Source organism: Drosophila suzukii (genome assembly GCF_043229965.1).
Source record: "Drosophila suzukii chromosome X unlocalized genomic scaffold, CBGP_Dsuzu_IsoJpt1.0 scf_Xc, whole genome shotgun sequence".
In the NCBI taxonomy this organism is placed as follows: domain Eukaryota; kingdom Metazoa; phylum Arthropoda; class Insecta; order Diptera; family Drosophilidae; genus Drosophila; species Drosophila suzukii.
In genome coordinates, this window is record NW_027255894.1 from 2,275,318 (window position 1) to 2,288,400 (window position 13,083).

A 13,083-nucleotide genomic window follows, 5' to 3' on the forward strand; every position below is an offset into this window, starting at 1 on the left:
ACTTCGATATGCCATACATTTAGGGGCTTGTGGAATTATTTTGTTGTTATCTGCATTAAAATATTTAACTTTAAAGGTAGTCAAAAATATGACGGTTTTTATGTCATTGACTTTAATTTTGCGAAGGTTTACTGAAATGGGCCTTCTTTACATCTTTAAAAGCCCATAACTTGGTCAAATGAACTGGGATTTCGATATGGCATACCTTTTTAGGCTTGTGGAATGATTATGTTGTAATCTGCATTAAAATATATAACTTTAAAGGTAGTACAAAATATGACCGTTTTTATGTCATTGATATAAATTTTGCGAAGGTTTACTGAAATGGGCCTTCTTTCCATCTTTAAAAGCCAATAACTTGGTCAAATGAACTCGGATTTCGATATGGCTTACCTTTAGGGGCTTGTGGAATTATTTTGTTGTTATCTGCATTAAAATATTTAACTTTAAAGGTAGTACAAAATATGACCGTTTTCATGTATGATTCTAATTTTGCGAAGGTTAACTTAAATTGGCCTTCCTTCCATCTTTAAAAGCCCATAATGTTGTCGAATGAACTCGGATTTCGATATGGCATACCTTTATGGGCTTGTGGAATGATTATGTTGTTATCTGCATTAAAATATATAACTTTCAAGGTAGTAAAAAATATGACCGTTTTTATGTCATTGATTTTAATTTTGCGAAGGCTTACTGAAATGGGCCTTATTTCCATCTTTAAAAGCCCATAACTTGGTCAAATGAACTCGGATTTTGATATGGCATACCTCTATGGGCTTGTGGAATTATTATGTTGTTATCTGCATTAAAATATTTAACGTTAAAGGTAGTAAAAAATATGATCGTTTTTAAGTCATTGATTTTAATTTTGCGAAGGTTTACTGAAATGGGCCTTCTTTCCATCTTTAAAAGCCCATAACCTGGTCAAAAGGACTCGGATTTCGATATGGCATACCCTTAGGGGCTTGAGGAATGATTTTGTTGTTATCTGCATTAAAATATTTAGCTTTAGAGGTAGTAAAAACTATGACGGTTTTTATGTCATTGACTTTAATTTGGCGAAAGTTTACTGAAATGGGCCTTCCTTACATCTTTAAAAGTCCATAACTTGGTCAAAAGCACTCGGATTTCGATATGGCATACCACTATTGGCTGTGGAATGAATATGTTGTTATGTGCATTAAAATATATAACCTTAAAGGTAGTAAAAAATATGACGGTTTTATGTCATTGACTTTAATTTTGCGAAGGTTTACTGAAATGGGCCTTCTTTCCATCTTTAAAAGCCGATAGCTTGGTTAAATGAACTCGGATTTCGATATGGCATACCTCTATGGGCTTGTGGAAAGATAATGTTGTTATCTGCATTAAAATATATAACTTTAAAGGTTGTAAAAAATATGACCGTTTTTATGTCATTGATTTTAATTTTGCGAAGGTTTACTGAAATGGGCCTCCTTTACATCTTTAAAAGCCCATAACTTGGTCAAATGAACTCGGATTTTGATATGGCATACCTTTATAGGCTTGTGGAATGATTATGTTCATATCTACATTAAAATATATAACTTTAAAGGTAGTAGAAAATATGACCGTTTTTATGTCATTGATTTTAATTTTGCGAAGGTTTACTGAAATGGGCCTTCTTTCCATCTTTAAAAGCCAATAACTTGGTCAAATGAACTCGGATTTCGATATGGCATACATTTAGGGGCTTGTGGAATTATTTTGTTGTTATCTGCATTAAAATATTTAACTTTAAAGGTAGTCAAAAATATGACGGTTTTTATGTCATTGACTTTAATTTTGCGAAGGTTTACTGAAATGGGCCTTCTTTATATATTTAAAAGCCCATAACTTAGTCAAATGAACTCGGATTTCTATATGGCATACCTTTAGGGGCTTGTGGAATGATTATGTTGTTATCTGCATTAAAATATATGTCTTTAAAGGTAGTAAAAAATATGACCGTTTTTATGTATGATTCTAATTTTGCGAAGGTTAACTGAAATTGGCCTTCCTTCCATCTTTAAAAGCCCATAATGTTGTCGAATGAACTCGGATTTCGATATGGCATACCTTTATGGGCTTGTGGAATGATTATGTTGTTATCTGCATTAAAATATATAACTTTCAAGGTAGTAAAAAATATGACCGTTTTTATGTCATTGATTTTAATTTTGCGAAGGCTTACTGAAATGGGCCTTATTTCCATCTTTAAGAGCCCATAACTTGGTCAAATGAACTCGGATTTTGATATGGCATACCTCTATGGGCATGTGGAATTATTTTGTTGTTATCTGCATTAAAATATTTAACGTTAAAGGTAGTAAAAAATATGATCATTTTTAAGTCATTGATTTTAATTTTGCGAAGGTTAACTGAAATTGGCCTTCCTTCCATCTTTAAAAGCCCATAACGTTGTCAAATGAACTCGGATTTCGATATGGCATACCTCTATTGGCTTGTGGTGATTATGTTGTTCTGTGCATTAAAATATATAACATTAAAGGTAGTAAAAAATATGACCGTTTTTATGTCATTGATTTTAATTTTGCAAAGGTTTACTGAAATGGGCCTTCTTCCCATCTTTAAAAGCCAATAACTTGGTCAAATGAACTCGGATTTCGATATGGCATACCTTTAGGGGCTTGTGGAATTATTTTGTTGTTATCTGCATTAAAATATTTAACTTTAAAGGTAGTACAAAATATGACCGTTTTCATGTATGATTCTAATTTTGCGAAGGTTAACTTAAATTGGCCTTCCTTCCATCTTTAAAAGCCCATAATGTTGTCGAATGAACTCGAATTTCGATATGGCATACCTTTATGGGCTTGTGGAATGATTATGTTGTTATCTGCATTAAAATATATAACTTTCAAGGTAATAAAAAATATGACCGTTTTTATGTCATTGATTTTAATTTTGCGAAGGCTTACTGAAATGGGCCTTATTTCCATCTTTAAAAGCCCATAACTTGGTCAAATGAACTCGGATTTTGATATGGCATACCTCTATGGGCTTGTGGAATTATTATGTTGTTATCTGCATTAAAATATTTAACGTTAAAGGTAGTAAAAAATATGATCGTTTTTAAGTCATTGATTTTAATTTTGCGAAGGTTTACTGAAATGGGCCTTCTTTCCATCTTTAAAAGCCCATAACCTGGTCAAAAGGACTCGGATTTCGATATGGCATACCCTTAGGGGCTTGAGGAATGATTTTGTTGTTATCTGCATTAAAATATTTAGCTTTAGAGGTAGTAAAAACTATGACGGTTTTTATGTCATTGACTTTAATTTGGCGAAAGTTTACTGAAATGGGCCTTCCTTACATCTTTAAAAGTCCATAACTTGGTCAAAAGCACTCGGATTTCGATATGGCATACCACTATTGGCTGTGGAATGAATATGTTGTTATGTGCATTAAAATATATAACCTTAAAGGTAGTAAAAAATATGACGGTTTTATGTCATTGACTTTAATTTTGCGAAGGTTTACTGAAATGGGCCTTCTTTCCATCTTTAAAAGCCGATAGCTTGGTTAAATGAACTCGGATTTCGATATGGCATACCTCTATGGGCTTGTGGAAAGATAATGTTGTTATCTGCATTAAAATATATAACTTTAAAGGTTGTAAAAAATATGACCGTTTTTATGTCATTGATTTTAATTTTGCGAAGGTTTACTGAAATGGGCCTCCTTTACATCTTTAAAAGCCCATAACTTGGTCAAATGAACTCGGATTTTGATATGGCATACCTTTATAGGCTTGTGGAATGATTATGTTCATATCTACATTAAAATATATAACTTTAAAGGTAGTAGAAAATATGACCGTTTTTATGTCATTGATTTTAATTTTGCGAAGGTTTACTGAAATGGGCCTTCTTTCCATCTTTAAAAGCCAATAACTTGGTCAAATGAACTCGGATTTCGATATGGCATACATTTAGGGGCTTGTGGAATTATTTTGTTGTTATCTGCATTAAAATATTTAACTTTAAAGGTAGTCAAAAATATGACGGTTTTTATGTCATTGACTTTAATTTTGCGAAGGTTTACTGAAATGGGCCTTCTTTATATATTTAAAAGCCCATAACTTAGTCAAATGAACTCGGATTTCTATATGGCATACCTTTAGGGGCTTGTGGAATGATTATGTTGTTATCTGCATTAAAATATATGTCTTTAAAGGTAGTAAAAAATATGACCGTTTTTATGTATGATTCTAATTTTGCGAAGGTTAACTGAAATTGGCCTTCCTTCCATCTTTAAAAGCCCATAATGTTGTCGAATGAACTCGGATTTCGATATGGCATACCTTTATGGGCTTGTGGAATGATTATGTTGTTATCTGCATTAAAATATATAACTTTCAAGGTAGTAAAAAATATGACCGTTTTTATGTCATTGATTTTAATTTTGCGAAGGCTTACTGAAATGGGCCTTATTTCCATCTTTAAGAGCCCATAACTTGGTCAAATGAACTCGGATTTTGATATGGCATACCTCTATGGGCATGTGGAAGTATTTTGTTGTTATCTGCATTAAAATATTTAACGTTAAAGGTAGTAAAAAATATGATCATTTTTAAGTCATTGATTTTAATTTTGCGAAGGTTAACTGAAATTGGCCTTCCTTCCATCTTTAAAAGCCCATAACGTTGTCAAATGAACTCGGATTTCATTATGGCATACCTCTATTGGCTTGTGGTGATTATGTTGTTCTGTGCATTAAAATATATAACATTAAAGGTAGTAAAAAATATGACCGTTTTTATGTCATTGATTTTAATTTTGCAAAGGTTTACTGAAATGGGCCTTCTTCCCATCTTTAAAAGCCAATAACTTGGTCAAATGAACTCGGATTTCGATATGGCATACATTTAGGGGCTTGTGGAATTATTTTGTTGTTATCTGCATTAAAATATTTAACTTTAAAGGTAGTAAAAAATATGACCGTTTTTATGTCATTGATTTTAATTTTGCGAAGGTTTACTGAAATGGGCCTTCTTTACATCTTTAAAAGCCCATAACTTGGTCAAATGAACTCGGATTTTGATATGGCATACCTTTATAGGCTTGTGGAATGATTATGTTCATATCTACATTAAAATATATAACTTTAAAGGTAGTAGAAAATATGACCGTTTTTATGTCATTGATTTTAATTTTGCGAAGGTTTACTGAAATGGGCCTTCTTTCCATCTTTAAAAGCCAATAACTTGGTCAAATGAACTCGGATTTCGATATGGCATACATTTAGGGGCTTGTGGAATTATTTTGTTGTTATCTGCATTAAAATATTTAACTTTAAAGGTAGTCAAAAATATGACGGTTTTTATGTCATTGACTTTAATTTTGCGAAGGTTTACTGAAATGGGCCTTCTTTATATATTTAAAAGCCCATAACTTAGTCAAATGAACTCGGATTTCTATATGGCATACCTTTAGGGGCTTGTTGAATGATTATGTTGTTATCTGCATTAAAATATATGTCTTTAAAGGTAGTAAAAAATATGACCGTTTTTATGTATGATTCTAATTTTGCGAAGGTTAACTGAAATTGGCCTTTCTTCCATCTTTAAAAGCCTATAATGTTGTCGAATGAACTCGGATTTCGATATGGCATACCTTTATGGGCTTGTGGAATGATTATGTTGTTATCTGCATTAAAATATATAACTTTCAAGGTAGTAAAAAATATGACCGTTTTTATGTCATTGATTTTAATTTTGCGAAGGCTTACTGAAATGGTCCTTATTTCCATCTTTAAAAGCCCATAACTTGGTCAAATGAACTCGGATTTTGATATGGCATACCTCCATGGGCTTGTGGAATGATTATGTTGTTATCTGCATTAAAATATATAACACTAAAGGTAGTAAAAAATATGACCGTTTTTATGTCATTGATTTTAATTTTGCGAAGGCTTACTGAAATGGGCCTTCTTTCCATCTTTAAAAGCCCATAACTTGGTCAAATGAACTCGGACTTCGATATGGCATACCTTTATAGGCTTGTGGAATGATTATGTTGTTATCTGCATTAAAATATATAAATTTAAAGGTATTAAAAAATATGTCCGTTTTTATGTCATTGATTTTAATTTTGCGAAGGTTTACTGAAATGGGCCTTCTTTCCATCTTTAAAAGCCAATAACTTGGTCAAATGAACTCGGATTTCGATATGGCACACCTTTAGGGGCTTGTGGAATGATTTTGTTGTTATCTGCATTAAAATATTTAACTTTAAAGGTAGTAAAAAATATGACGGTTTTTATGTCATTGACTTTAATTTTGCGAAGGTTTACTGAAATGGGCCTTCTTAACATCTTTAAAAGTCCATAACTTGGTCAAAAGGACTCGGATTTCGATATGGCATACCACTATTGGCTTGTGGAATGATTATGTTGTTATGTGCATTAAAATATATAACTTTAAAGGTAGTAAAAAATATGACGGTTTTATGTCATTGACTTTAATTTTGCGAAGGTTTACTGAAATTGGCCTTCTTTCCATCTTTAAAAGCCCATAACTTAGTTAAATGAATTCGGATTTCGATATGGCATACATTTATAGGCTTGTGGAATGATTATGTTGTTATCTGCATTAAAATATATAACTTTAAAGGTAGTCAAAAGTATGACCGTTTTTACTCATTGATTTTAATTTGGCAAAGGTTTACTGAAATGGGCCTTCTTTCCATCTTTAAAAGCCCATAACCTGGTCAAATTTACTCTCATTTCGATATGGCATACATTTAGGGGCTTGTGGAATGATTTTGTTGTTAGCTGCATTAAAATATTTAATGTTGCCGGTTTTTATGTCATTGACTTTAATTTTGCGAAGGTTTACTGAAATGGGCCTTCTTTACATCTTTAAAAGTCCATAACTTGGTCAAAAGGACTCGGATTTCGATATGGCATACCACTATTGGCTTGTGGAATGATTATGTTGTTATGTGCATTAAAATATATAACTTTAAAGGTAGTAAAAAATATGACGGTTTTATGTCATTGACTTTAATTTTGCGAAGGTTTACTGAAATTGGCCTTCTTTCCATCTTTAAAAGCCAATAACTTGGTTAAATGAACTCGGATTTCAATATGGCATACATTTATAGGCTGGTGGAATGATTATGTTGTTATCTGCACTAAAATATATAACTTTAAAGGTAGTAAAAAATATGACCGTTTTTATGTATGATTCTAATTTTGCGAAGGTTAACTGAAATTGGCCTTTCTTCCATCTTTAAAAGCCTATAATGTTGTCGAATGAACTCGGATTTCGATATGGCATACCTTTATGGGCTTGTGGAATGATTATGTTGTTATCTGCATCAAAATATATAACTTTCAAGGTAGTAAAAAATATGACCGTTTTTATGTCATTGATTTTAATTTTGCGAAGGCTTACTGAAATGGGCCTTATTTCCATCTTTAAAAGCCCATAACTTGGTCAAATGAACTCGGATTTTGATATGGCATACCTCCATGGGCTTGTGGAATGATTATGTTGTTATCTGCATTAAAATATATAACACTAAAGGTAGTAAAAAATATGACCGTTTTTATGTCATTGATTTTTATTTTGCGAAGGCTTACTGAAATGGGCCTTCTTTCCATCTTTAAAAGCCCATAACTTGGTCAAATGAACTCGGATTTCGATATGGCATACCTTTATAGGCTTGTGGAATGATTATGTTGTTATCTGCATTAAAATATATAAATTTAAAGGTATTAAAAAATATGACCGTTTTTATGTCATTGATTTTAATTTAGCGAAGGTTTACTGAAATGGGCCTTCTTTCCATCTTTAAAAGCCAATAACTTGGTCAAATGAACTCGGATTTCGATATGGCATACCTTTAGGGGCTTGTGGAATGATTTTGTTGTTATCTGCATTAAAATATTTAACTTTAAAGGTAGTAAAAAATATGACGGTTTTTATGTCATTGACTTTAATTTTGCGAAGGTTTACTGAAATGGGCCTTCTTAACATCTTTAAAAGTCCATTACTTGGTCAAAAGGACTCGGATTTCGATATGGCATACCTTTATGGGCTTGTGGAATGATTATGTTGTTATGTGCATTAAAATATATAACTTTAAAGGTAGTAAAAAATATGACGGTTTTATGTCATTGACTTTAATTTTGCGAAGGTTTACTGAAATTGGCCTTCTTTCCATCTTTAAAAGCCCATAACTTGGTTAAATGAACTCGGATTTCGATATGGCATACATTTATAGGCTTGTGGAATGATTATGTTGTTATCTGCATTAAAATATATAACTTTAAAGGTAGTAAAAAGGATGACCGTTTTTACTCATTGATTTTAATTTGGCAAAGGTTTACTGAAATGGGCCTTCTTTCCATCTTTAAAAGCCCATAACCTGGTCAAATTTACTCGCATTTCGATATGGCATACATTTAGGGGCTTGTGGAATGATTTTGTTGTTATGTGCATTAAAATATTAAACTTTAAAGGTAGCAAAAAATATGACCGTTTTTATGTCATTGATTTGAATTTTGCGAAGGTTTACTGAAATGGGCCTTCTTTATATATTTAAAAGCCCATAACTTGGTCAAAAGGACTCGGATTTCGATATGGCATACCTTTATAGGCTTGTGGAATGATTATGTTGTTATCTGCATTAAAATATATAACTTTAAAGGTAGTAAAAAATATGACCGTTTTTATGTCATTGACTTTAATTTTGCGAAGGTTAACTGAAATGGGCCTTATTTCCATCTTTAAAAGCCCATAACTTGGTCAAAAGGACTCGGATTTCGATAGGGCATACCACTATTGGCTTGTGGAATGATTATGTTGTTATGTGCATTAAAATATATAACATTAAAGGTAGTAAAAAATATGACCGTTTTTATGTCATTGATTTTAATTTTGAGAAGGTTTACTGAAATGGGCCTTCTTTCCATCTTTAAAGATCATAGCTTGGTCAAATGAACTCGGATTTCGATATGGCATACCTTTATAGGCTTGTGGAATGATTATGTTGTTATCTGCATTAAAATATTTAACTTTAAAGGTAGTAAAAAATATGACCGTTTTTATGTCATTGATTTTAATTTTGCGAAGGTTAACTGAAATGGGCCTTATTTCCATCTTTAAAAGCCCATAACTTGGTCAAATGAACTCGGATTTTGATATGGCATACCTCCATGGGCTTGTGGAATGATAATGTTGTTATCTGCATTAAAAAATATAACATTAAAGGTAGTAAAAATTATGACCGTTTTTATGTCATTGATTTTAATTTTGCTAAGGTTTACTGAAATGTGCCTTCTTTCCATCTTTAAAAGCCCATAACTTGGTCAAATGAACTCGGATTTCGATATGGCATACCTTTATAGGCTTGTGGAATGATTGTTATCAGCATTAAGATACATAACTTTAAAGGTAGTAAAAAATAGGACCGTTTTTATGTCGTTCATTTTAATTTTGCAAAGGTTTACTGAAATGGGCCTTCTTTCCATCTTTAAAAGCCCATAACCTGGTCAAAAGGACTCGGATTTCGATATGGGCTTGTGGAATGATTATGTTGTTATCTGCATTAAAATATTTAACTGTAAAGGTAGTAAAAAATATGACCGTTTTTATGTCATTTTGCGAAGGTTAACTGAAATTGGCTTTCCTTCCATCTTTAAAAGCCCATAACGTTGTCAAATGAACTCGGATTTCGATATGGCATACCTCTATTGGCTTGTGGAATGATGATGTTGTTATGTGCATTAAAATATATAACATTAAAGGTATTAAAAAATATGACCGTTTTTATGTCATTGATTTTAATTTTGAGAAGGTTTACTGAAATGGGCCTTCTTTCCATCTTTAAAGCCCATAGCTTGGTCATATGAAGTCGGATTTCGATATGGCATACCTTTATAGGCTTGTGGAATGATTATGTTGTTATCTGCATTAAAATATTTAACTTTAAATGTAGTAAAAAATATGACCGTTTTTATGTCTTTGATTTTATTTTTGCAAAGGTTTACTGAAATGGGCCTTCTTTCCATCTTTAAAAGCCCATAACCTGGTCAAAAGGACTCGGATTTCGATATGGCATACCTTTATAGGCTTGTGGAATGATTATGTTGTTATCTGCATTAAGATATATAACTTTAAAATAAGTAAAAAATAGGACCGTTTTTATGTCATTGATTTTAATTTTGCAAAGGTTTACTGAAATGGGCCTTTTTTCCATCTTTAAAAGCCCATAACCTGGTCAAAAGGACTCGGATTTCGATATGGGCTTGTGGAATGATTATGTTGTTATCTGCATTAAAATATATAACTTTAAAGGTAGTAAAAAATATGACCGTTTTTATGTCATTGATTTTAATTTTGCGAAGGTTTACTGAAATGGGCCTTCTTTCCATCTTTTAAAGCCCATAACTTAGTCAAATGAACTGGGATTTCGATATGACATACCTTTATGGGCTTGTGGAATGATTATGTTGTTATCTGCATTAAAATATATAACTTTAAAGGTAGTTAAAAATATGACCGTTTTTATGTCATTGATTTTAATTTTGCGAAGGTTTACTGAAATGGGCCTTCTTTCCATCTTTAAAAGCCAATAACTTGGTCAAATGAACTCGTATTTCGATATGGCATACCTCTATTGGCTTGTGGAATGATTATGTTGTTATGTGCACTAAAATATATAACTTTAAAGGAAGTAAAAAATATGACCGTTTTTAGTCATTGATTTTAATTTTGCAAAGGTTTACTGAAATGGGCCTTATTTCCATCTTTAAAAGCCAATAACTTGGTCGAATGAACTCGTATTTCGATATGGCATACCTTTAGGGGCTTGTGGAATGATTTTGTTGTTATGTGGATTAAAATATTAAACTTTAAAGGTAGTAAAAAATATGACCGTTTTTATGTCATTGATTTTAATTTTTCGAAGGTTTACTGAAATGGGCCTTCTTTCCATCTTTTAAAGCCCATAACTTAGTCAAATGAACTGGGATTTCGATATGACATACCTTTATGGGCTTGTGGAATGATTATGTTGTTATCTGCATTAAAATATATAACTTTAAAGGTAGTTAAAAATATGACCGTTTTTATGTCATTGATTTTAATTTTGCGAAGGTTTACAGAAATGGGCCTTCTTTCCATCTTTAAAAGCCAATAACTTGGTCAAATGGACTCGTATTTCGATATGGGATACCTTTAGGGGCTTGTGGAATGATTTTGTTGTTATCTGCATTAAAAATTAAACTTTAAAGGTAGTAAAAAATAGGACCGTTTTTATGTCATTGATTTTAATTTTGCGAAGGTTTACTGAAATGGGCCTTCTTTACATATTTAAAAGCCCATAACTTAGTCAAATGAACTCGGATTTCGATATGGCATACCGTTATGGGCTTGTGGAATGATTATGTTGTTATCTGCATTAAAATATATATCTTTAAAGGTAGTAAAAAATATGACCGTTTTTATGTATTGATTCTTATTTTGCGAAGGTTAACTGAAATTGGCCTTCCTTCCATCTTTAAAAGCCCATAACGTTGTCAAATGAACTCATATTTCGATATGGCATACCTTTATGGGCTTGTGGAATGATTATGTTGTTATCTGCATTAAAATATATAACTTTAAAGGTAGTAAAATATTTGACCGTTTTTATGTCATTGATTTTAATTTTGCGAAGGCTTACTGAAATGGGCCTTATTTCCATCTTTAAAAGCCCATAACTTGGTCAAATGAACTCGTATTTCGATATGGCATACCTTTAGGGGCTTGTGGAATGATTTTGTTGTTATGTGGATTAAAATATTAAACTTTAAAGGTAGTAAAAAATATGACCGTTTTTAGTCATTGATTTTAATTTTGCAAAGGTTTACTGAAATGGGCCTTCTTTCCATCTTTAAAAGCCAATAACTTGGTCAAATGAACTCGTATTTCGATATGGCATACCTTTAGGGGCTTGTGGAATGATTTTGTTGTTATGTGGATTAAAATATTAAACTTTAAAGGTAGTAAAAAATATGACCGTTTTTATGTCATTGATTTTAATTTTTCGAAGGTTTACTGAAATGGGCCTTCTTTCCATCTTTAAAAGCCCATAACTTAGTCAAATGAACTGGGATTTCGATATGACATACCTTTATGGGCTTGTGGAATGATTATGTTGTTATCTGCATTAAAATATATAACTTTAAAGGTAGTAAAAAATATGATGGTTTTTATGTCATTGACTTTTATTTTGCGAAGGTTTACTGAAATGGGCCTTCTTTCCATCTTTAAAAGCCCATAACTTGGTCAAATGATCTCGGATTTCGATATGGCTTTTTCTATTGGCTTGTGGAATGATTATGTTGTTATGTGCATTAAAATATATAACTTTAAAGGTAGTAAAAAATATGACCGTTTTTAGTCATTGATTTTAATTTTGCAAAGGTTTACTGAAATGGGCCTTCTTTCCATCTTTAAAAGCCAATAACTTGGTCAAATGAACTCGTATTTCGATATGGCATACCTTTAGGGGCTTGTGGAATGATTTTGTTGTTATGTGGATTAAAATATTAAACTTTAAAGGTAGTAAAAAATATGACCGTTTTTATGTCATTGATTTTTATTTTTCGAAGGTTTACTGAAATGGGCCTTCTTTCCATCTTTTAAAGCCCATAACTTAGTCAAATGAACTGGGATTTCGATATGACATACCTTTATGGGCTTGTGGAATGATTATGTTGTTATCTGCATTAAAATATATAACTTTAAAGGTAGTTAAAAATATGACCGTTTTTATGTCATTGATTTTAATTTTGCGAAGGTTTACTAAAATGGGCCTTCTTTCCATCTTTAAAAGCCAATAACTTGGTCAAATGAACTCGTATTTCGATATGGCATACCTCTATTGGCTTGTGGAATGATTATGTTGTTATGTGCATTAAAATATATAACTTTAAAGGAAGTAAAAAATATGACCGTTTTTAGTCATTGATTTTAATTTTGCAAAGGTTTACTGAAATGGGCCTTCTTTCCATCCTTAAAAGCCAATAACTTGGTCAAATGAACTCGTATTTCGATATGGCATA